Genomic DNA, 25,866 nt, shown 5'->3' with positions numbered 1-25,866 from the left:
AACATAGCCGTCGTAATGTCCGTTTTCCTTAGACTGTTGTACATGAATCTCGGACCAGATAACTCACTGACCAATCTATAACATTTCCATGATTAGCTAGAGCGTTTCGTAATCTTCGTTTTGATATGTGGTTCACTTCGTTCCGATATACGGTTTAGGAGAAACGACCATTTTAAGTAACGGCGTTTCGCGAACGGACCTTTACCCCTCGCTTTACTTTGAGACCTTGTTTAAGGCCCTTAAAAGACTAATTGGATTTTGAAACAATTATGTAAGGTGGATTAGGAAGTTGGTAAAGTACTCGCGAAAGAGTCGCCTTAAAATTTGTAATGATTAATTTATTAAAAATGATGGCTCCGAGGGTACTCAAGCGACTTAAGAGAATCGTTGAGAGCAAAGCGAGCGTTAGAGTCTAATTGGTTAAACTATAGTTCATAAGCGACTTTGGTTTAATTCCAACTTATATATGGTTTATAGGTTACCAGACTCACCCCAGGACTTTTACCACCCCCAGTCGCTCAGGCAAGTTTTCTACCCGTTATACTGTTGTTGTGATGTATATATGTATATGCATTATCTTGTGATAGATGCATGTTGGTTAATTAGCAAATTTTGCGATATATTGAAGCATGCTGATATGGTATATATATGCATATCTGTTTCGTAATCTGGTTATCTATCTGTTGATTTCAATGCTTATAGTTGCATAATACCTATGCTAGAGATAAGCAGTAGTTGCGTAAACCCTTAGTATAGGGGACCCAAAGGTGAACATTTTCTAAAACCGGGAGTCGATATTCCCGAGTATATTATATATATATATATATATTTATATATATATATAGATATAGTTTTCAAAACTATTAATCGAATAAGGTTTATTCGATAACTTTATTTTTATTAATGAATATTATTTGAATATTCATTCGAGGACTTATGACTCCGTTTATTCTATTTAATGAATATTATTTGAATATTCATTCGAGGACTTATGTCTCCGATTATTTACTAATTAATATTCTTTATTTTATTAAAGAAAAATGTGTCGATAATCAAACTTACTTTTGATTATACAAATAAAGATAGTACTTTCGTATAAGTATATCTTTGGTTATTTAATATTCATTTCAAGTATAAGTTTTAAAACTTCTACTTCGATTATATTTAAAAAGATCATCCTTATGGGAATATTATTTAATTAATAGTATTCGGATATTTTCTAATATATCGGGACCGATTTATTTCATTAAATCAACATTACTCCAAACATTCTTTAAAAATGTTTTCGAGTCTTTAAAATGATTTTTAAAAGTTAGGGCGGATCCCAAAACCCATTTTTATATTTAAGATCTTCATTTCGAAGGGGATTTAAATACTCGTTCAAAACCTGAGGGATCCGGCTCTGTGGTGTGTTTTATATTCGCAACAAGGTTGCTGTGTTGACAAAAGAGTTTTTGATTACTTACCCAACACCCGGGAAGTAAAATTCTTGGACAAGTTAATCCATTAACAGGCATCGCCTGGGAAATATCGGTGAGTTTTCCTTTCCAACTAGATACGTCTTCTTAGTGGAGCCGTATCAACAAGTTTCTACTTGGGGAAAGGGAGAACGAGCTTTACGTTTCAGGGTCATGGATTTCATCTGAACTAGGAGTGGCGTAAGTGGTTGACTGGCGCCGGCCCAGCCTTATTATATTGGCCCAAATGGCCCGGAAGTTCCGCTAAGACGGTCCATTCCTTAAGAGTCCAGTGTTCGGTTGACAAGTAAATCCGACAGTTTCTCCTCTACATGTAGAAAATGGTGGGGTTGCACTACTACGACTGATCATCGTAAGTGGTCTTCCTGGCGCGGGAAACTCCCGTAATGAGTTCATCATCCAATTGGATATTTCTGCAACACTACCTAGAGCACTTCGATAGAAAGGCTACGGTTGGGCGATTGTTGAGTGTTGGCAGGGTCGAGTTTTCAAATTGATGTTTGCATCAAATGAAGTATCTCGTAACTTCATTTTATTTTGATGATATTTTAAAGATTGATTCTATACAAGTTTTGTTTTGTAGCTTAATCTATGGGATGAACTATTTATACATTGAACGGTGGTAGTTCAAGCAGTATTCGGAAAAGATATAAGTATATTGGAGTTTCTTGTAACTTCATCTTTTAAACTAATATCTAGTAAATGATTATCTTGTGCATGTCAAAGATTTTCTGAAAAACGTTGAGACAAGGTTAGATATATGAGATCACCTTGCAACGATATTTTTATACAGTTATAAACTGGAACTCTGTGTCTATTATACATGTCAGAGGATTTCAAAGATTGTGAAAAGTATATATGTATATATATATACTGAATATTTTGCGATTTGGTCGCGTTAAGATATCAGTTTGGTTCATTTCTTCTTGACCAAGACTTTCATGAGTACTATGAGAATGCTCATATATTGTTAATTATTATACATATTATTTCGGTGGGCTTGTTGCTCACCCTTGCTTTCTTCTTTCATCACACAACAACATATAGAAAAGATGAATAAGACCAAACTCCCAATTCGCGAGCAGATAGGAAACGTTCTGCAGTTTCCTGTAGGCGTTGATGCCGTGTAGCTGAGGTAGGATCTACCAATAAGCTAGGCTTTCAACTTTCGATGTACCAGACTTATATATATTTATGAATTATAATAATGGCAATGAAATATGTAAATTATTCAGAAACCCTTTTCAAGGTGAAATGGTTTATAATTGTGGAATAAAATGACTTGTGTTATTTTTGGTATTCATCTCTAAGACTATAACTTGTGGTGTGTGTGTGTATATTGTGGGGTCACAGTACGCAGTAGTTGGTTGATTATTAAGATTAAGTATTATTAAGGGAAATGAAACTCGTGACAACCTGGATCCCTGACCCCGGATTTGGGGGTGTTACACGACGGATAAGGAGTATAGTCCCGACAGATAATTTAGTCCCGACGGATGATGACTTATTATCCATCGAGTGAGTAGCTTATGTAACAATAAGTTTGTAGCACAGTTCTGCATACACCTTTGTATAGATTCTGTAGTAGCATATAAGTCATGTTGACTTTAACTAGATATGCAGAATAGGTTGATTAATTGTACATAGATGATGTCTTGTAATTCTGCATAAATGAAATAAAGTCAAGTGCCAAACAGCTACCGACGGATGATTAACAAAGTCATCGACGAATGATCAAACAGCTATCAACGGATGATCAATATAGCAGTCGATGGATGATCAACAAAGCCATCAGCGGATGATCATAAACTCGACAGATGATCATGTACTCAACGGATAAAGAATTCAAATATCTGTTGACAGTGACAACACATTCACATGCATCCAGTATATGTAAATGGAATGTGGTAGCCTATTCAACTGGGTTTTCGAGAACAAAGAAGCATTGCCATTTCCATGCTATTATGAAGATATTCAAAGATGCTGGAATAGAGTGATGAAGTAGCATTGTATTAGACTTGATAGTTTTTGTTTTATTATCCTGTCTTATTACTTTGTAATCTTGGTGATATATAAACCAAGAAGCAGCAATAGAATAGTAACTAAGGAATTAAGCAACCAAGAGAGAAACATTTGTAAGTTGTATTCATAGCATTTCTCTCGTTCTTAGTTGTTATCATTTTGTAAGCAGCTGTGAGCTTTTTGCACACAGAGTTCTCTTGATATATATTATATATCTCTGGTAGAATTATTCAAATCCACTAGAAAGTTTTTAAAGACTCTTTTTTTTAATTACTCGTGTTTTGATTCATTTCAAGTAACTATTCCGCATTCTGCTAATCAATTCATAACTTATATATATATTTGAGTTAGAACATTTTTATTCAAGAAAAAGTTTCAAGAATTCCATTCAACCCCCCTTCTGTAATTCTTGTTACATTGTAAATGGACTAATAATTGGTATCAGAGCAAGCTCTTGAAGAACAAAGAGTTTAAAGATCAAAACAAGACAGCAAGATGAACAAGAAGGATGTTGGAGTCAAGATTCCTTTTCTGGATAAAGATAATTACCATCATTGGAAGGTAAAGATGCATCTTCATTTGCTTTCTCAAGATGAGGCCTATGTGGACTGTATAGAAAGAGGCCCTCATGTTCCAATGAGAGCTGCAACTGGAAATGAGCCATCTGTCCCCAAGCCAAGGCATGAATGGCAAGTCAGGAAGGATAAAAAGGCCATAAATATCCTGTTTAATGGAGTTGATGGTGATATGTTTGACAACATTATCAACTGCAAAATTGCCAAGGATGTTTGGGATATTATACAGATCATCTGTGATGGCACTGAGCAAGTTAGAGAAAACAAGATGCAGCTACTGATTCAGCAATATGAGCATTTTCACAATGAAGAAAGTGAGTCTCTCACTGACATTTTTAGTAGGTTTCAAAAACTGCTAAATGCTCTAAAGTTGCATGGAAGGGTCTATCAGACAAAAGACTCCAATCTAAAATTCCTTAGATATCTTCCAAAGGAATGGAAACCAATGACAGTCTCATTAAGAAACTCATAAGATTATAAGGAGTTTACTTTGGAAAGACTGTATGGCATCCTGAAAACTTATGAGCTTGAAATAAAGCAAGATGAGAGGATAGAGAGGAAAGAAGAGAGGAGGGTCCATTGCACTAGTTGCTGAGTTAGAGAAAGAGAAGGAGATGAAGATGGAAGCTGTTGAGTCAACTTCAAAGGTTTGTGAAAGCAAGGGCAAGGGGCTTGCAGAAGAAAGTGAAGATTCTTTGAGCCAAGATGACATGGAAGACATTGATGAACGTTTAGCATTTCTGTCCATAAGATTTGCCAAACTCAAGTTCAAAAAGAACTTTGGAGCAGCCAAGCCAAATAGAAACATGGTGGATAAATCAAAATTCAAATGTTTCAAATGTGGCTTGGAAGGGCACTTTGCCAGTGAGTGTAGGAAGTCAGATTCCAGTAAGAAAAAGTTTGAGACTTTGGATTATAAGCAAAAATACTTTGAGCTGCTCAAACAAAAGGAAAGGGCTTTCATTACACAAGAAAACGACGGGGCAGCAGATGGTTTGAATGAAGATGAAGATGTCAGCTATGTCAATCTAGCCCTAATGACCAAGTCTGATGAAACAGAAACAAGCTCTTCAAGTAATCAGATAATTACTACAAACCTTGCATATTTATCTAAAGCTGAGTGTAATGATGCTATAAATGACATGTCTACGGAGTTATATCATTTGCGTGTTACACCTAAGTCTCTTACTAAAGAAAATGTTAAATTCAAAGAAAACAATTTATTTTTAAGTGAGAGAAATAATGTGCTTGAGTCTCGGTTCATTAATTTTGAAAAATTAAGAATTGAGTGTAAGATTGCCAAGGAGGAATTAACTGAGTCCTTAAAGAAAGAAGAAATTTTGAAGAAGCAGCTCGAGCGTGAACAGAAGGTGATTAAGGCATGAAAAACATCTAGAGATGTCCATGCTCAAATTACCAAAATTCAAGGAATTGAGTCTTTCTGTGATGCATCATGGAAAAAGAACAAGGAGAAACTAGAACTAAATTTGGTGGATGGAGTGCTAACAGATGTAGACTCGACGGATGATGAGGATCATCCGTCGGATAACAAAAAGGGTTATCTGTCGACTGATGAAAATCCTCATCCGCCGGCTGTAAGCAAGCCTATCAGTAAATCCAAACTTGTTAAGCTGAATGAAAAGTATGGATTTGTTTCCAAGAACTTTGTTTCAGGAGAATCGAGTCAAGTTAAGAAAGGGAAAAAGGCTAATGTAGGTCACATGACTGTCAAACAGTTAAGTGACAAACTTGAAAAGATTGAGGTGAAAATAGAGGTTAAAAAGAAAAATAATTGAAATGGTAAAGTAGGGATTAACAAACACAATAATTACACACCTGATGAATATACTCCTAGAAAAATCTGTGTCAAGTGTGGTAGTGTAAATCATTTGTCTGTTAATTAAAAATCCGCCATGCCTACTTCCATGTCTGTGTCACCTCTCTTGCCCAACATGAATGCCATGCCTCCCATGCCTATGAATGTTATGTCGACACAGAATTTGAATGCACAGTTTGCTAATATGTCATTTGCACATAATCCCTATTATGCTAATATTGTGGGGTTACAGTACGCAGTAGTTGGTTGATTATTAAGATTAAGTATTATTAAGGGAAATGGAACTCGTGACAACCCGGATCCCCGACCCCGGATTTGGGGGTGTTACAGAAATGGTATCAGAGCTAATCGTTATAAACCTCAGAGATGATGTGACGTTAAGATAATAAGTTCACTAAGATAATAAGAACTCTTGCCAAGTTCATAGTCGGGCTACCTAATGTAGTACTGACAGTTAAAACCCTTATGGGAACCCTTATAAATATCGTGATAGAAGCGTAGTTCGTTATCGTATATGGTAGCGGGACTCCGAACTTTGAGGTTTAGGAGCAACAGCGCGATGATGTTTTATTACTAATTGGAGATCGGATTGTGGATCCGATAGAGCGTCCTAACGCAGGACCGGATGATGTTCATATTGAGGATGTAGCGGTTGAGGATGTTGTCCTAGAAGGGATTGTTGTTGAGGAGGATCCCGTGGAGGATGCTGACAAGAATGAATAAAGGACCACTGAGGAATTGATGACCATGGTTAGGGAAACTACCAGAGGTAGGATTGGCCGGTCACTATCGGAGGTTCGTTCAAGTTTGTAAAGATAGTAGCCCCTTTAACGCGGCTTACTCGTAAGACTGAGAAGTTTGAATGAACAGAGAAATGCGAAAAAAAAGCTTTTAAGAACTAAAGCAAAGGACGGTGGCGGCCCCTATGTTGGCGTTGCCGGATGAAAAAGGAGATTTTGTGAATTGTAGTGACGCTTCACATAAGGAGTTAGGGTGCTTCTTATACAGCACAACAAGGTAATCGCGCACGCGTCAAGACAATTAAGGGAATATAAAATTCGATATCCCCCATGATCTTGAGCTCATGGAAATAGTTTTACCCTAAAGATTGGAGGCACTACTTGTATAAAGAGAAGTGCGAAGTTTACACGAACCCCAAGAGCTCAAGTATATTTTACACAGAAAGAGCTCAACATGCGCCAGAGGAGGTGGTTAGAGCTAATCAAGGATTATGATTATGAGATTATTTATCAGCCAGGGAAAGCCAAAATGGTGGCTAATGCCCTTAGTATAAAGGAGAGACTCAAGATGAAAATGTCTTTGGGAGAGTTGATAAGAGATTTTGAGAAAATGGAAATAGAAGTGAAGGTAACCGGAGCCGGTACCGAAAAGCTGTTTGAAATTGTAATGCGGCCCGAGTTATTGGAAAAGATTAGATTGTGCCAAGAAAAGTGATGAATGAAGGCAGAGAGTCAATGACTGGAGAAGAGATTAATACCAAGAAAGATGATAAGGGAATAATGAGGTATTCCTACAGAATTTGGGTTCCAAACGTTTAAGAGCTAAGGACTGGATCTTAGATGAAATCCATAGTTCGAGGAATAAGATTTAAGGCAAACCCTGAATATGATAGTCAGGAAGGTCGCCATCAAGAAAGAAAGAACCCATAATATAATGAAATGAAAAACAAGGATTTTTAACGTATAAGATAACCCCGATTATGGGAGAAGGTTGGAACATTTCATACTGAGAAAACACAAGTCGAACAAGATAAGGAGAATCAGGATGGTACTCCTATTGGGCAATTCATGGACCTGCCTAAACAGAACTTAGACTATTATCTCCAACCACCACACTGAGAAAACAATGCGGTGAGAAATTCTTTCTGGTCCTTTAAGTCGCTAAGCTCTCAGAGTTCCAAAGAACAATCTGACCCAGTCGAGTCAAGAGCTTGGCTAAAGGAAATATAGGAATCATTTGAGATTCTAAATGAGTTACGAATCACAAAAGACTGTTTTTGTCACTTACCCTCCTAAGAGAGAGGCCACCCGCTGGTGAAAGTCCAAGGAAGGCACGGAGCCAGAGGTTACAATAAACTGATTAAAGTTCAGACCATTGTTTTCGGGAAAGTACTTCCCAAGGTTATGGAGGTAATGTAAAAGCTTTAGAGCCAGAACAAAAGCGGACGAGTATGATGAATTATGAATCTAAGTTGTAAAAGTTGTCAAGATTCGTTCTGAGGACACGAATCCAGAATGACGGGATGTTTGAAATCAATGCTTATGTTGTGTTGGTTCATGTAATGGTTGTAATAGAAATGAAAATAAAAGACTGAAGTTATAAAGGGATATAAAGGAAATAGAGTTGAGAAGTGATAAGGGAGTTAGGTATGGGAAATCCTAAGAATCCCTTGCAATAAATATAGAGAAGTGTGTCATCATCAGCGCGATGGTGACTGATCATGAAATAAATTCAAGGTTTGAAGGCGTAAGCGATACGTATAGCTAATTCCCTTGAAGTTGAGATTATTTGATGAAACTTTGAGATAGATCGATGGATTAATAAGGAAACATGGATGGACTGAGGAGATAGGATAACAAGAATTTAGGAAAATGGGATGAAGGAAGTGACCTTCAAAAATGTGAAGTGTATGTAACACCTGTGGCTTGATGCCCAAAAGGGAGACTCTAGATATAATAGGTATTCCAATATTGAGATGACTGTTGAGATAGATAACAGAGGTAAATGAATAGTTAGAATTAAGAAGTTCACGTTGAACACGCCCAATATCTTCTAGAACATCCCTGCTATCATTACCAAATCATGCAAGAAAAGCAGATAACCATTGTTATCTTTTGAAGGCCATATGGATTGACCTCAGTTTGGAAAAGGATGTTACCATGACACTAAGTATAGACTATCGAGGTGGGAATGATTGAATGAGATACCCTTGTCAGGGATAGATGAATTGATTTATCAATGGAAGAGTGGAAGTACCTTTAAAGGTGGAATTAAGAATAGAACCTCGATAACTTGAGATGAACCATGGGGGGAATGCATAAAGGCTGGCATTTCACCCTTAATGGGGACATTATGAGTTTGGGTGGTACGGAATGGACTAAGGCAAAAACAACCTTTAAAGATTAGTGGAGAAAGTTTTCAGAACTATAAGACAATGGTTCTAGTATTAGTAAATGGTATCTTGATATACCATGTACCTAGGGAGTACATGATGAAGGATTTAAGGATAACCTTAGAGGTTTTACAAGGAGAAAGGTAATATTCAAAGTTCTCAAGAATAGAAAGTTTGATAAAGAAAATATGACGTAATAATAATAATGCCAAGTGGGGCACATGTTAAACCATGAGAAAGTATAGATTGAACCAACGAAGGTCAAGATTGGTAAAAATAAGAAGGACCTAAGATAAAAGATGTCCTAAATATGACCGAGAGTCAGTCGTGACAATGTTAACCTCTAAAGACCGAGGCAATAACTTTTGGAAAAAAATGGTGATATTTTTTTTCTCACCAAAGCGTAGGGAAGAGCGTTTTCGCACAAGCAGTGATTGGAAATGAGGTAGAAAATTTAGTTGGAGATCGTTCAATATACATTGATTATAAGGAACTATTACTATCAGGAAAGGCCAATGAGGTGGCCGACACTCTAAGTGTAAGAGAGAAATTATAGGCGCTCGTGCCAGAGGAATACAGTGATGAGGGTTAAAGCCGTGAAGGTTGTATTATGGTGTGAAAGATTGACATTCCTTATGATGATTGTGCGATACTCAACCGTAATAGTAGTTTGGTAAAGATTTAATTTACATTATCGCTGTGAGTGGGCTACATATCTTAAAAGGTCCTTTCTTGAGATAAACCAGGACCATGTTACGAAAGGACTAAATGAACCTTTGAGCTCCATATCTCCAAATAAAGACATATGGTTAATAATGGTGTTAACCTACTATCATTGCTTTGATTGAAACTCTTCTGTAATTTTATATACTTCATGTCATATGTACGTCAAGTTCAGGAGTGTTCTTCATGAATCATGAACGGTGATCATATTGCCTCCTTAGAAGAATTCGATACGATAATTATGGACTCTGAATGGTTAGATATTAAGATTCCAAGGAAAACAAATGACTACCGTAGGTCCGTGGTGGACTATAGTAATGCATCAACGATTCTTTGAATAATGAGACGATAAAAACCGTGAGAGTTGTATTGTAATAGATGTTAAGATTGAGTACCCCTAATCGGGTCGTGGTAATGCATAAGTCATCATTGATAGATTAATTAAGTCGATTATCTAACAATTGAATATTTGTTCCTTCTTATCAATAGAGAGTCGTATTAATATACGAGGAAGGTTGCGGTGCAAGCATAGAATTCTAGTAACGATGATGTCTAGAATGAAATTCCAGAATCGATTTTAGATGTCGAGGGAGTTTCAAAGGTGATTGTGTATAAGCTCGAGCAAGAGCATGGGTCCATAGAATGATGGACGGAATAGCAAAAATATTTAGGCATGTGAAATGCGATGCTATAATACTTGATGTTGATATATATACATATATGCTATGTTCTCCTGTGACAAACCTCTATAGTTCAGGGGTAGATTCCAAGCTAGATATTTTGTAGCAATATTTTTTTTATATACAATTCTCTTCAATTCGTTCTTTTCTCTCCTTTTCATTTCATGTAAGCTGAGAAGAACAACCCTTCCAGAAGGGGCGGTATTGCCGAATGACTATCTATCTATGTGATAGAAGCCTAGTAGGATACCACATGTTGTTTAATTGCTTGTCAAGTACAAAAGGCTGGCCATCTTCTGTACTTACTATGCAATAGAACAAGTGTTCATGATCAAAGTGATCTCTCAATAAATTCTTTTACTTCTATACGATGAATCAAGCTTTCAAATATGGAAGCCGCTAGAAAGGAAGTAGTATCAGTGCGGTGGTATTTCGATTCTAACGCGTTCATGATACTAAGGTTGACGCGATTATTAAAAGGTTATAGAACGCTAACGAGCAAAAGTATAACCGGTATAATATTAGGTACGGAGGATAGTAACGATTACGAACTAGGAAAGAGTCGGTATTGATAAGCGAAAGCTATAAAGCTAGATGATATAATGAGAAGTCTGTGTGATAGACTTGAAAGGAATTTGGAATGATCACTTAGCACGGATTGAGTCTTCTTACAATGATAGATGATATGTCAGTATCGAGGTGTCGCCTTATGAGATCCTTGAGGGAAGACAATGTCGATTTCCCTTATGATAGGATAAAGTTGGAGAGCGCAAGATGCTCGAACCCGAAGTGGTCCAAAGGACCAAAGATATAGTGGATCTAATCAGAGGATGACTGGTAGAAACCCCGGGATGGACAAAAGAGGTATGCTAATTTGACTCGAAAGGACAAAGAGTATGAAATAGGGGACCTAGTAATGATTAAGGTATCCCTTGGAAAGGATTGATGAGGTTCAGAAAGAAAGGAAAACTTAGTCCATAATTTGTTGGACCCTTGGAGATATTAAGACGTATTGGGAAGTTAGCATATGAGCTAGCCCTACCCCGAACCTGTAGCAAGTTCATAACGTGTTCCACATATAAATGTTAAGGAAGTGTAATCCGGATGCCAGATATATAGGGGCATATAAGCGCATAGACATGCACCCAGGCGTAACCTATATGGAGCAACCTGGAAGGGTTATAAATCGAAAAGGAACAAGTGTTTAGGAGAAGGGTTATCGTGCTAGTCAGGGTTTTGTGGCAGAACCACCATGTGGGAAAATTGACTTGAGAGTTAGAAAGTGCAATGCTAGAAAAGTATCCCCAACTGTTTTCTATCTGATTCCGGGACGGAATCCTTTTAAGGAGGGGAGACTGTAATAACCCCAATTTTTGGAATTTTTGAAACACTGATGAATAGTAACTTTTACTGATGATGCTGATTAAGGAAAATTATCAGATCACACTATATAGGAGTACTGTTATGGAAATTCTAAACTTATATTAGTATTGGAGAGTGAAAATAAGTGTATGTAAAAGCCGTTGGATTTCGAAAAAGAGCACTTTTATTTTTCCCCGAGATTTCCATCAGACATTAAGGGATTTATGGAATTAATATTAAGATGAAGGATTTTAAATTCAAGGATTATAAAGGAGAATTAATTTAGGTATTAAAAATACCAAGAAGATTTTATCAATAAAACCATTGAGGTATTTAACCAAACGATCAATGAGATTGAGTGATAACCGGACAAAGAAATGAATAACGACTCTTGTAAATACCTTTGTAAGTGGCAAGGCAAGTGGATGGTTGATCAGCCAAGAAACCAAGTGATAGTTAGGAAGGAATGGCTAGTTAATTATCTAGTTAACTAGGGATGATCTATCTCACCACAAATCACCAACACATAGCAAATGGTGAGATCATCTTCCACTAACTCCTTTGTTTATTATTAGCCTAGCAAAATATCAAGACAACCCATCATTATCCACCACATTATTCCACAAACACAAAAAAAAAAGCAAAAGCATTTCCTCCCCCATTTCCATTGCTCTCGGCCAAAACAGAACCAGCGCATTGAAACTGCTTTATCTCCTTCATTTCTCACTCAAATGTTGTGTTCTATAGCTCGTTGGAAAGGTATTGAGATGGCCTACAACTATTATTCACAAGTCTCGTCCAAATAAGCATGGTAAGACCCTCAGTTTTACAGTTCTTTCAATCGGACTTTTAGAAACTTTAAAGCCTAACTTTGTGTTCTTGATTTCTTTGGAAAGATCAAGCTTGTAGGAGGCTCCCTAAGGCTTCCTAGCAACTTAACACCTCCCAAGGAAGGGTATAAACTTCAAACCCTAGCCTTTACTTTGATTATTAGTGATTTTGATGGTTGGTTTTCTAAATGAGAAGCATGACCTTTGATTATTAGTAGTTTGATTTGGATTTGGAGTGATTTGGTGAATGAATCTTGTTATAGTTAATAAAACTTGATTGTGGTTGGTTGAGATGAAGAATCTGGAGAATAAGGACTTGTATAGTATTATTTAGTTGAGGTTTTGATGTGTTAATAATTGTGGGTTGTTTGGTGAGGTTTTCGTGTAGTGAGAAACTTGGAAAACTCGTAAACATAGCCGTCGTAATGCCCGTTTTCCTTAGACTGTTGTACATGAATCTCGGACCAGATAACTCACTGACCAATCTGTAACATTGCCATGATTAGCTAGAGCGTGTCGTAATCTTCGTTTTGATATGTGGTTCACTTGGTTCCGATATACGGTTTAGGAGAAACGACCGTTTTAAGTAACGGCGTTTCGCGAACGGACCTTTACCCCTCACTTTACTTTGAGACCTTGTTTAAGGCCCTTAAAACACTAATTGGATTTTGAAACAATTATGTAAGGTGCATTAGGAAGTTGGTAAAGTACTCGCGAAAGAGTCGCCTTAAAATTTGTAATGATTAATTTATTAAAAATGATGGAGCCGAGGGTACTCATGTGACTTAAGAGAATCGTTGAGAGCAAAGCGAGCGTTAGAGTCTAATTGGTTAAAGTATAGATTCATAAGCGACTTTGGTTTAATTCCAACTTATATGTGGTTTATAGGTTACCAGACTCACCCCAGGACTTTTTCCACCCCCAGTCGCTCATGCAAGTTTTCTACCCGTTATACTATTGTTGTGATGTATATATGTATATGCATTATCATGTGATAGATGCATGTTGGTTAATTAGCAAATTTTGCGATATATTGAAGCATGCTGATATGGTATATATATATATATATATATATCTGTTTCGTAATCTGGTTATCTATCTGTTGATTTCAATGCTTATAGTTGCATAATACCTATGCTAGAGATAAGCAGTAGTTGCGTATATCCTTAGTATAGGGGACCCAAAGGTGAACATTTTCTAAAACCGGGAGTCGATGTTCCCGAGTATATTATATATATATATTTATATATATATATAGATATAGTTTTCAAAACTATTAATCGAATAAGGTTTATTCGATAACTTTATTTTTATTAATGAATATTATTTGAATATTCATTCGAGGACTTATGACTCCGTTTATTCTATTTAATGAATATTAATTGAATATTCATTCGAGGACTTATGTCTCCAATTATTTACTAATTAATATTATTTATTTTATTAAAGCATAATGTGTCGATAATCAAACTTACTTTTGATTATACATATAAAGATAGTACTTTCGTATAAGTATATCTTTGGTTATTTAATATTCATTTCAAGTATAAGTTTTAAAACTTCTACTTCGATTATATTTAAAAAGATCATCCTTATGGGAATATTATTTAATTAATAGTATTCTGATATTTTCTAATATACCGGGACTGATTTATTTCATTAAATTAACATTACTCCAAACATTCTTAAAAAATGTTTTCGAGTCTTCAAAATGATTTTTAAAAGTTAGGGCAGATCCCAAAACCCATTTTTATATTTAAGATCTTCCTTTCGAATGGGATTTAAATACTTGTTCAAAACCTGAGGGATCCGGCTCTGTGGTGTGTTTTATATTCATAACAAGGTTGCTGTGTTGACAAAAGAGTTTTTGATTACTTACCCAACACCGAGAAGTAAAATTCTGGGACAAGTTAATCCATTAACAGGCATCGCCTGGGAAATATTGGTCAGTTTTCCTTTCCAACTAGATACGACTTCTTAGTAGAGCCGTATCAACAAGTTTCTACTTGGGGAAAGGGAGAACGAGCTTTGCGTTTCAGGATCATGGATTTCATCTAAACTAGGAGTGGCGTAAGTGGTCGAGTGGCGCCGGCCCAACCTTATTATATTGGCCCAAATGGCCCGGAAGTTCCGCTAAGACGGTCCATTCCTTAGGAGTCCAGTGTTCGGTTGACAAGTAAATCTGACAGTTTCTCCTCTACATGTAGAAAATGGTGGGGTTGCACTACTACGACTGATCATCGTAAGTGGTCTTCCTGGCGCGGCAAACTCCCGTAATGAGTTCATCATCCAATTGGATATTTTTGCAACACTACCTAGAGCACTTTGATAGAAAGGCTACGGTTGGGCGATTGTTGAGTGTTGGCAGGGTCGAGTTTTCAAATTGATGTTTGCATCAAATGAAGTATCTCGTAACTTCATTTTATTTTGATGATATTTTAAAGATTGATACTATACAAGTTTGGTCTTGCAGCTTAATCTATGGGATAAACTATTTATACATTGAACGGTGGTAGTTCAAGCAGTATTCGGAAAAGATATAAGTATATTGGAGTTTCTTGTAACTTCATCTTTTAAACTTATATCTAGTAAATGATTATCTTGTGCATGTCAAAGACTTTCAGAAAAACGTTGAGACAAGGTTAGATATATGAGATCACCTTGCAATGATATTTTTATACAGTTATAAACTGGAACTCTGTGTATATTATACATGTCAGAGGATTTCAAAGATTGTGAAAAGTATATATGTATATATATATATACTGAATATTTTGTGACTTGGTCGCGTTAAGATATCAGCTTGGTTCATTTCTTCTTGACCAAGACTTTCATGAGTACTATGAGAATGCTCATATATTGTTAATTATTATACATATTATTTCGGTGGGCTTGTTGCTCACCCTTGCTTTCTTCTTTCATTACACAACAACAGATAGAAAAGATGAACAGGACCAAGCTCCCAATTCGCGAGCAGATAGGAAACGTTCCGCAGTTTCATGTAGGCGTTGATGCCCTGTAGCTGAGGTAGGATCTACCAATAGGCTAGGCTTTCAGCTTTCGATGTACCAGACTTATGTATATTTATAAATTGTAATAATGGCAATGAAATATGTAAATTATTCAGAAACCCTTTTTAAGGTGAAATGGTTTATAATTGTGCAATAAAATGACTTGTGTTATGTTTGGTATTCATCTCTGAGACTATAACTTGTGGTGTGTGTGTTTATATTGTGGGGTCACAGTACGCAGTAGTTGGTTGATTATTAAGATTAAGTATTATTAAGGGAAATGGAACTCGTGACAACCTGGATCCCTGACCCCGGATTTGGGGGTGTTACACGACGGATAAGGAGTATAGTCCCGACGGATAATTTAGTCCCGATGGATGATGACTTATTATCCATCGAGTGAGTAGCTTATGTAACAATAAGTTGTAGCACATTTCTGCATACACCTTTGTATAGATTCTGTAGTAGCATATAAGTCATGTTGACTTTAACTAGATATGCAGAATATGTTGATTAATTGTACATAGATGATGTCTTGTAATTCTGCATAAATGAAATGAAGTCAAGTGCCAAACAGCTACCGACGGATGATTAACAAAGCCATCGACGAATGATCAAATAGCTATCAACGGATGATCAATATAGCAGTCGACGGATGATCAACAAAGCCATCAACGGATGATTATAAACTCGACGGATGATCATGTACTCAACGGATAAAGAATTCAAATATCTATTGACAGTAACAACACAGTCACATGCATCGAGTGTATGCAAATGGAATGTGGTAGCCTATTCAACTGGGTTTTCGAGAACAAAGAAGCATTGCCATTTCCATGCTATTATGAAGATATTCGAAGATGCTGGAATAGAGTGATGGATTAGCATTGTATTAGACTTGATAGTTTTTGTTTTATTATCCTATCTTATTACTTTGTAATCTTGGTGATATATAAACCAAGAAGCAATAATAGAATAGTAAGTAAGGAATTAAGCAACCAAGAGAGAAACATGTGTAAGCTGTATTCTTAGCATTTCTCTCGTTCTTAGTTGTTATCATTTTGTAAGCAGCTGTGAGCTTTTTGCACACAGAGTTCTCTTAATATATATTATATATCTCTGGTGGAATCATTCAAATCCACCAGAAAGTTTTTAAAGACTCTTGTTTTTAATTACTCGTGTTTTGATTCATTTCAAGTAACTATTCCGCATTCTGCTAATCAATTCATAACTTATATATATATTTGAGTTAGAACATTTTTATTCAAGAAAAAGTTTCAAGAATTCCATTCAACCCCCCTTCTGTCATTCTTGTTACATTGTAAAGGGACTAACAATTGGTATCAGAGCAAGCTCTTGAAGAACAAAGAGTTTAAAGATCAAAACAATACAGCAAGATGAACAAGAAGGATGTTGGAGTCAAGATTCCTTTTCAGGATAAAGATAATTACCATCATTGGAAGGTAAAGATGCATCTTCATTTGCTTTCTCAAGATGAGGCCTATGTGGACTACATAGAAAGAGGCCCTCATGTTCCAATGAGAGCTGCAACTGGAAATGTGCCATCTGTCCCCAAGCCAAGGCATGAATGGCAAGTCAGGGTGGATAAAAAGGCCATAAATATCCTGTTTAATGGAGTTGATGGTGATATGTTTGACAACATTATCAACTGCAAAATTGCCAAGGATGTTTGGGATATTATACAGATCATCTGTGATGGCACTGAGCAAGTTAGAGATAACATGATGCAGCTACTGATTCAGCAATATGAGCATTTTCACAATGAAGAAAGTGAGTCTCTCACTGACATTTTTAGTAGGTTTTAAAAATTGCTAAATGCTCTAAAGTTACATGGAAGGGTCTATCAGAAAAAAGACTCCAATCTGAAATTCCTTAGATCTCTTCCAAAGGAATGGAAACCAATGACAGTCTCATTAAGAAACTCACAAGATTATAAGGAGTTTACTTTGGAAAGACTGTATGGCATCCTGAAAACTTATGAGCTTGAAATAAAGCAAGATGAGAGGATAGAGAGAGGAAAGAAGAAATGAGGGTCCATTGCACTAGTTGCTGAGTTAGAGAAAGAGAAGGAGATGAAGATGGAAGCTGTTGAGTCAACTTCAAGGGTTTGTGAAAGCAAGGGCAAGGGGCTTGCAGAAGAAAGTGAAGATTCTTTGAGCCAAGATGACATGGAAGACATTGATGAACGTTTAGCATTTCTGTCTAGAAGATTTGCCAAGCTCAAGTTCAAAAAGAACTTTGGAGCAGCCAAGCCAAATAGAAACATGGTGGATAAATCAAAATTCAAATGTTTCAAATGTGGCTTGGCAGGGCACTTTGCCAGTGAGTGTAGGAAGTCAGATTCCAGTAAGAAAAAGTTTGAGCCTGTGGATTATAAGCAAAAATACTTTGAGCTGCTCAAACAAAAGGAAAGGGCTTTCATTACACAAGAAAAGGACTGGGCAGCAGATGGTCTGAATGAAGATGAAGATGTCAGCTATGTCAATCTAGCCCTAATGACCAAGTCTGATGAAACAGAAACAAGCTCTTCATGTAATCAGGTAATTACTACAAACCTTGCATATTTATCTAAAGCTGAGTGTAATGATGCTATAAATGACATGTCTACGGAGTTATATCATTTGCGTGTTACACCTAAGTCTCTTACTAAAGAAAATGTTAAATTCAAAGAAAACAATTTGTTTTTAAGTGAGAGAAATAATGTGCTTGAGTCTCGGTTCATTGATTTTGAAAATTAAGAATTGAGTGTAAGATTGCCAAGGAAGAATTAACTGAGTCCTTGATGAAAGAAGAAATTTTGAAGAAGCAGCTCGAGCGTGAACAGGAGGTGATTAAGGCATGGAAAACATCTAGAGATGTCCATGCTCAAATTACCAAAGTTCAAGGAATTAAGTCTTTCTGTGATGCATCATGGAAAAAGAACAAGGAGAAACTAGAACTAAATTTGGTGGATGGAGTGATAACAGATGTAGACTCGACGGATGATGAGGATCATCCGTCGGATAACAAAAAGGGTTATCCGTCGACTGATGAAAATCCTCATCCGCCAGCTGTAAGCAAGCCTATCAGTAAATCCAAACTTGTTAAGCTGAATGAAAAGTATGGATCTGTTTCCAAGAACTTTGTTTCAGGAGAATCGAGTCAAGTTAAGAAAGGGAAAAAGGCTACTGTAGGTCACATTACTGCAGTTAAGTGACAGACTTGAAAAGATTGAGGTGAAAACAGAGGTTAAAAAGAAAAATAATAGAAATGGTAAAGTAGGGATTAACAAACACAATAACTACACACCTGATAAATATGCTCCTAAAAAAATCTGTGTCAAGTGTGGTAGTGTAAATCATTTGTCTGTTAATTACAAATCTGCCATGCCTACTTCCATGTTTGTGTCACCTCACTTTCCTAACATGAATGCCATGCCTCCCATGCCTATGAATGTTATGTCTACACAGAATTTGAATGCACGGTTTGCTAATATGTCATTTGCACCTAATCCCTATTATGCTACATTTAGTATGCAACAAATGCCATTTAGCATGCCTTACTGGAATAACATGTTCACTAATAGCATTGCCATTTCCTGTTGATTATAATATGCATGATAATTCTGTTGCAATGAATGGTTTCAAAGGCCCAACTCAAATGACTAAGGATGAATCCGAAATCCCCAAGTCAAATGAGATAAAGCCTAAGAAACAGAAAAAGAAAGTTAACAAGGCCGGACCCAAGAAAACTTGGGTACCAAAATCAACTTGATTTGATTTTGATGTGTGCAGGGAAACAGAAAGAATCTTTGGTACTTGGATAGTGGTTGTTCAAGACACATGACTGTTGATTCTACCCTACTCACAGAGTTCAAGGAGAAAGCTGGCCCAAGTATTACTTTTGGAGATGAGAGAAAGGGTTATACTATGGGATATGGCTTGATTTCAAAGGACAATGTCATTATTGAGGAAGTTGCCTTAGTGGATGGTCTTAAACACAACTTGTTGAGTATCAGCCAGCTTTGTGATAAAGGCAACTCATTAACCTTCAACTTAGAAGCCTGTGTTGTGACTAACAAAAGAAGCAACAAAGTGGTTCTCACTGAGGTGAGAAAAGGAAATGTGTACCTAGCTGATTTCAACTCATCTAATGCAGAATATGTTACTTGTCTTCTCAGTAAAGCAAGTCAGGATGAAAGTTGGCTATGGCACAAGAAGCTATCCCATTTAAACTTCAAGACCATGAATGAGCTAGTAAAGAAAGAACTGGTCAGAGGCATTCCTCTAGTGGAGTTTTCTAAGGATGGACTCTGTGATGCCTGTCAAAAAGGGAAGCAGATTAAAGCATCATTCAGGAAGAAACTTGATTCAACAATTGAAGAACCTTTGCAACTGCTACACATGGATTTGTTTGGACCAGTCAATGTGTTGTCCATCTCAAGGAACAGATTTTTCCTAGTAATTATATATGATTTCTCAAAGTTCTCTTGGACATATTTCCTAAAGTCTAAAGATGAGGCTAGTGAAATCATCATCAATCACATAAGGCAAGTCAATAATCATCCTGATTTCAAGGTTAGAAGAATCAGGAGTGACAATGGAACTGAGTTCAAGAATTCTGTCATGAGAGCATTTTGTGAGGAAAATGGGATACTGCATGAGTTTTCAGCAGCAAGAACTCCACAACAGAATAGAGTAGTGGAAAGGAAGAACAAATCACTTATTGAAACTGCCAGGACGATGCTTGAAGAATCTAAACTGCCAACATATTTTTGGGCTGAAGCTTTAAATACTGCATGCTACACTCAGAATATTTCCCTATTCAATCAAGCAAGATGCATGACTCCCTATCAATTGTTCAAGAACAAGAAGCCCACTCTAAATTTTCTTCATGCCTTTGGTTGTAAATGTTATATACTGTGAAATCAAACTGATCAAAATAGGAAGTTTGATGCTAAAGCAAATGAAGGAATTTTTGTTGGATATGCTGTTGGTAAAGCATATAGAGTCTACAATCTAAAAACCAACATTGTTGTGGAATCAATACATGTTGTGTTGGATGATAAAAAGATTGAAGGACTTCAAGATGGAGATTACCATGAGAGCCTCAAATTCGATAATGTGGAGATGGTTAGTGATGAAAGTGATGATGAAAGTGATCAAGAAACAGTATTAAAGGATAATGTAGAAAAATCTACTACCAATGAAGCACAAAACTCAACATCTGTTGAGTTGCATAATGCTTCATCCGTCGGGAGGCAGTCTGCGTTATCCGTCGGAAGATAACCAGTTTCATTCGTCGGTACTCAAAATTCACCATCCGTCGGGTTATCAAAAGGAGCAGGAAGTCAGGATAGATCACCTATAAAAAGTTCCCCTTTCTCAAATCAAAGATCCACAAACTCAGGGGGAGTTTCTAATAATCAAAACTCAATCACACATCAAGACAACAATGAGGCCTCTTCATCTAGAGCTAATCTACCTCAACAAAGAAAATGGACAAAATATCACCCTTTTGAGCTCATAATTGGTGATGTTTCTTCTAGAGTTCAAACCAGGAGAGCAATTCAAGAAGAATGTCTATACAACAGCTTTCTTTCCAAGGAAGAACCAAAGAAGGTAGAAGAAGCTTTGTTGGATCATGATTGGATTTTTAGCTATGCAGGAGGAGCTAAACCAATTTAAAAGGAATAATGTATGGAAGCTGGTGCCCAAGCCTAAAGGAAAGAATCCAATAGACACCAAATGGGTATTCAGAAACAAGATGGATGAAAATGGCATAGTAGTCAGGAAGAAAGCTAGATTGGTTGCTAAGGGTTATTGTCAATAAGAAGGAATAGATTTTGATGAAACATTTGCTCCTGTTGCAAGACTTGAAGCCATCAGAATCTTCCTAGCCTATGCAGCCCATGCCAATTTCAAGGTCTATCAAATGGATGTTAAAAGTGCCATTCTGAATGGAGATTTGGTGGTGGAAGTATATGTCAGTCAACCTCCTAGTTTTGAAGATCCAAATTTACCAGAACATGTCTATTATCTTTTGAAAGCACTTTATGGATTGAAGCAAGCACCTAGAGCCTGGTATGACACTTTATCAAAGTTCCCGTTGGAAAATCATTTCATTAGAGGTACTGTAGATAAAACTTTATTCTTTAGAAATGTTAATGGCTCTAGTATACTTGTTCAAATTTATGTAGATGATATTATTTTTGGCTCTACATATGAGAAACTTTGCAAAAAGTTTGCCAAATTGATGCAAAGTAAGTACGAAATGAGTATGATGGGATAACTAACTTACTTTCTTGGTTTGCAAGTTAAGAAAGTTAGTCATGGAATATTCATTAGTCAAACTAAATATATTTTTGATCTTTTAAAGAAGTTTGATCTAATGTATTACACGTCTGCAAAAACTCCCATGGCTACTGCAACTAAGCTTGAATTAAACACTACTGAAAAGTTTGTGGATATTTCAAGTTATAGGGACATGGTTGGCTCACTCTTGTACTTAACAGCTAGTAGGCCATATATAATGTTTGCTACATATTTATGTGCTAGATTTCAGGCTGATCCTAGAGAATCTCACTTAATAGCTATTAAGAGAATTTTCAGATATCTCAAGGGAACACCAAAACTTGGCATTTGGTACCCTAGAGATTCTAGTTTTGATCTAACTGGTTATTCAGATGCAGATTATGCAGGTTGTAGAATTGATAGAAAAAGTACAACAGGAACCTGTCAATTTCCAGGAAACAAGCTTGTGTCCTGGTTCAGTAAAAAGCAAAATTCAGTTTCTACTTCTACAGCTGAAGCTGAATATATTGATGCTGGTAGTTGCTGTGCACAGATATTATGGATGAAAAATCAATTGCTAGACTATGCTTTGCAAGTTGAAAGGATTCCTATTTTCTGTGATAACACAAGTGCAATTGCCATCACTAAAAATCCAGTGCAACATTCAAGGACAAAGCACATAGATATCAAGTACCACTTCATAAGGGAACATGTAATGACTGGTACTGTGGAACTACATTTTGTTCCACGTGAGAAGTAGCTTGCAGATATCTTTACCAAGCCAGTAGATGAATCCACCTTCTCAAGGTTGGTAAGTGAGTTAGGTATGCTTAATTATTCTTAAATCTATATGTGATAATTTACAAGTTAGAAAGCAGCCAGAAATTTAATTGATTTTTCAGTCTTGGATGAAATTTTGGCTAAGTCAAAATTTACATCTCGACGGATGATCCTTATCCATCAAGTTTGATCATCCGTCGGTATACTATTTACTAATAAAAATCAATTATTTTTCTGGAACATTTTATGATTCGACGGATAACTATCTATTCTCATCCGTCGAATTGTCTTAATCTCAGCCGTTAATTCCCTGAACATTATCCATCGAGTATACTTACAGTTTGTAAGCATAACACGACGGATAATGGGTGGAATTTTTACAGTTTATTTTTAAACGGCTATTTTAGGCAATTTTCATTGGTTACTTTATTTTACTTTATTATTTTTAGCAGTTATTCTTCGAGATAGTATAAAAGCTTATTTCATTTCAATTGCTTTTCTTTTATCATTCTCAATTCAACTGCTCAAATTTCTTTCTCTTTCAAAGCACTTACTCTTTCTCTTCAAGCTCTCATTCTATAACAATGGCGCCCGTTGTCAAGATTATGTCTCAAACTGGGTTCATTTATGAGAAGAACAATTTCACTGCATTAGTAAACAAGGGTATTCAGCAATCTGGTGACTATCATAAGATGATGGACTTTGTGAAGAATTGCAAGCTTAGCTATGCCATGCTGGAATCATCCACAATATTTTGTGAAGTTGTTGAAGAAATGTGGACCACTGCTACATACAACTCAACAGATAAGAAAATCACACTCACCATTAAAGGTAAAGAATTCTGTATCAATAGTGATGTTATAAAAGCATGTTTTTAGATTCCTGATAACACTGTGACCTCACCACACACTAACACTGATATAATCAATATGCTTAATTCCATGAACTATGCTCTTTCTACTTCTAAGTTAAGTGACATTAGGAGACCGGGCCTTAGGAAAGAATGAAGTTTTATGTGTGATATAGAGACAAAGGTCTTTTCAGGTAAAGTCAGTAATTTTGATTCAGTCAATATATCCATGCTTAACATGCTCTACATGCTAGTTACAGATAAATTCTATAATTTCAGTGATCTTGTTTTGTTTGAGTTAGGTTTTAAACTAGGAGAGTAAATAAGAGAGGTAAAAATGTGAATTATGCTAGATTCTTTATGATGTTAGCTAATCATCTCTCTGAGGGTATTGTGCTTGAGAACCCTAACAACAAATTAGATTGTTGGGTTTAAGAGAGAAGGCTCATTGCAGATTTGAACAGGGTCAATCATCATAAGGAGGTGCCACTGTTCTATTTCCTTGTAATGGAAGCACCTCAGGTAAGTGAGGTAAGTTCATCTATTCCTACCTCTATTCCAACCTTACTAATTTCTTTGAGTTCTAGTGTGGCTATGGCAACTGTGTTAATGACCCAACAGTTGCCTACCCAAGCCACCAAACCTGCAAATATTTCAATATCCAAATCAAAGAAAGCCCCCTCTAGCATCTCTCAAAAGATGCCAATTGCAAAATCCACCAAAACCAAAGAGGGGAGTGTGAAGGTGGGTAATATAGGTGAGGGAAGGGGTGAACATAAAAGAAACCCCAAGAATAAGGATGGAGAGTTGAGTGGTTCCCAGCCTAGCCACACTGCAGTTTCCCAACAAACTGCAGTGCTTAAGAAGGATAAAAGCTCACTTCTAGCTGCATCCTCCCAAAAGGATGTAGTTATTGAACAAAGCTCTCAACCAAGATCACAGGCCAAGAGGGTTAGGGACACAAACTCACCCCAAACTTATGCCAGAAAGAAGAAATCTAAAACCCTTGGTGTAATAACCCCAATTTTTGAGAAATTTTGAAACCCTTATGAATAGTGTTTTTGCTGAACGAGAAAACTTTTCATGCCACGCTATGTAGGGGTTCTGTTATTGATCTTATGGGATATTATTAGTACTCTATGAAGTATATAAGTGTATGTAAAGATCGTCAGAATCCAATTCCGAACACTTTGGTTTTTCCCGGAAATCCACAAGATACGGAGAGAATTGAGTATGAGGTAACAGGATAAAAAGGATTTAAATTAAAGGATTATAATGGAGGATCATAAAAAGGAATATAATGTATTGAGAAAGGTTAAGGGAACCTAAGTAATAAGATCCCGGGTATGATCCTTCAAATGATAAACGAGAACGAAAGTTAAGCGAACCGTATAACAGATCAGCGGTCATTAGGCAAACGATTAGGAAGTTAATCAAAGGGATTAGTGGGAATGATGTCATCCAACCAATAGAAAGAGGACAAGGAAGGAAGGATGACATCATGTGGATGAGATAAGCATGACATGGGAAGGAGGAGGTGTGGTGGCTTTGTAACCACACAAATCCAAGGGCAAGAAGGTACTTTACTAAATCAAAAACAAAACCAAATCAACCAACCAAAAGATCAAGACAAGGCAAAACACAAAATTCTTCTTCTTCTTCATGAAGCTCTCGGGTTCTCCTCTTAAAAAATGGAAGTTCAAGCTCCTCCACTTATTATTTAGCAAGGTAATTATCTAAGCTTCCCCATGGATAGTTACATACTTCCTATAAGTTTAAGCTTCTAATTCCAAGCCAATCTTTTTCTATAAATCATCAAAGAAGATGGTGAATAGTGTTTTCAAGAACTAAAAATTGTGTTCTTGAAGTTTTGTTTAGATTAAGCTTGGTTAAGGGCTTTAAAGGTGATTCCAAGCCATCCTCTTGATTCTCCACTCTCCAAGGAAGGTATAAACTACAAACCCTAGCTTTAGTTTTGAGTAATTAGGATTGAATGTGTTTGATATAGCATATGTGAGGCATGATGCTTGATTGGTTGAAGTTTGGTTGAGTTTGTAGAGATTAGTTGGTTTTGTTGTATTGTTGGAGTTGTAAATCTTGGTAATTAGTTAAAGAACCTAAGTAAAGCTTTTAGTTCATGTGAGGAATAAGTATAAATGGTTAATATGGATTTGTTGGGGTGGTTATGATGTGATAAGGATGGATATTGGTTGTATGATTGATTTGGGGTTGATTTGTGGTTGGTATCGAGTGGTTTAAATTTGGGAAATCGCGTAAACATAGCCGTCGTAA

The sequence above is a fragment of the Apium graveolens genome, chromosome 7, assembly GCF_009905375.1.
Source record: "Apium graveolens cultivar Ventura chromosome 7, ASM990537v1, whole genome shotgun sequence".
NCBI lineage: Eukaryota > Viridiplantae > Streptophyta > Magnoliopsida > Apiales > Apiaceae > Apium > Apium graveolens.
Note: the sequence above shows the minus strand (reverse complement) of the source record.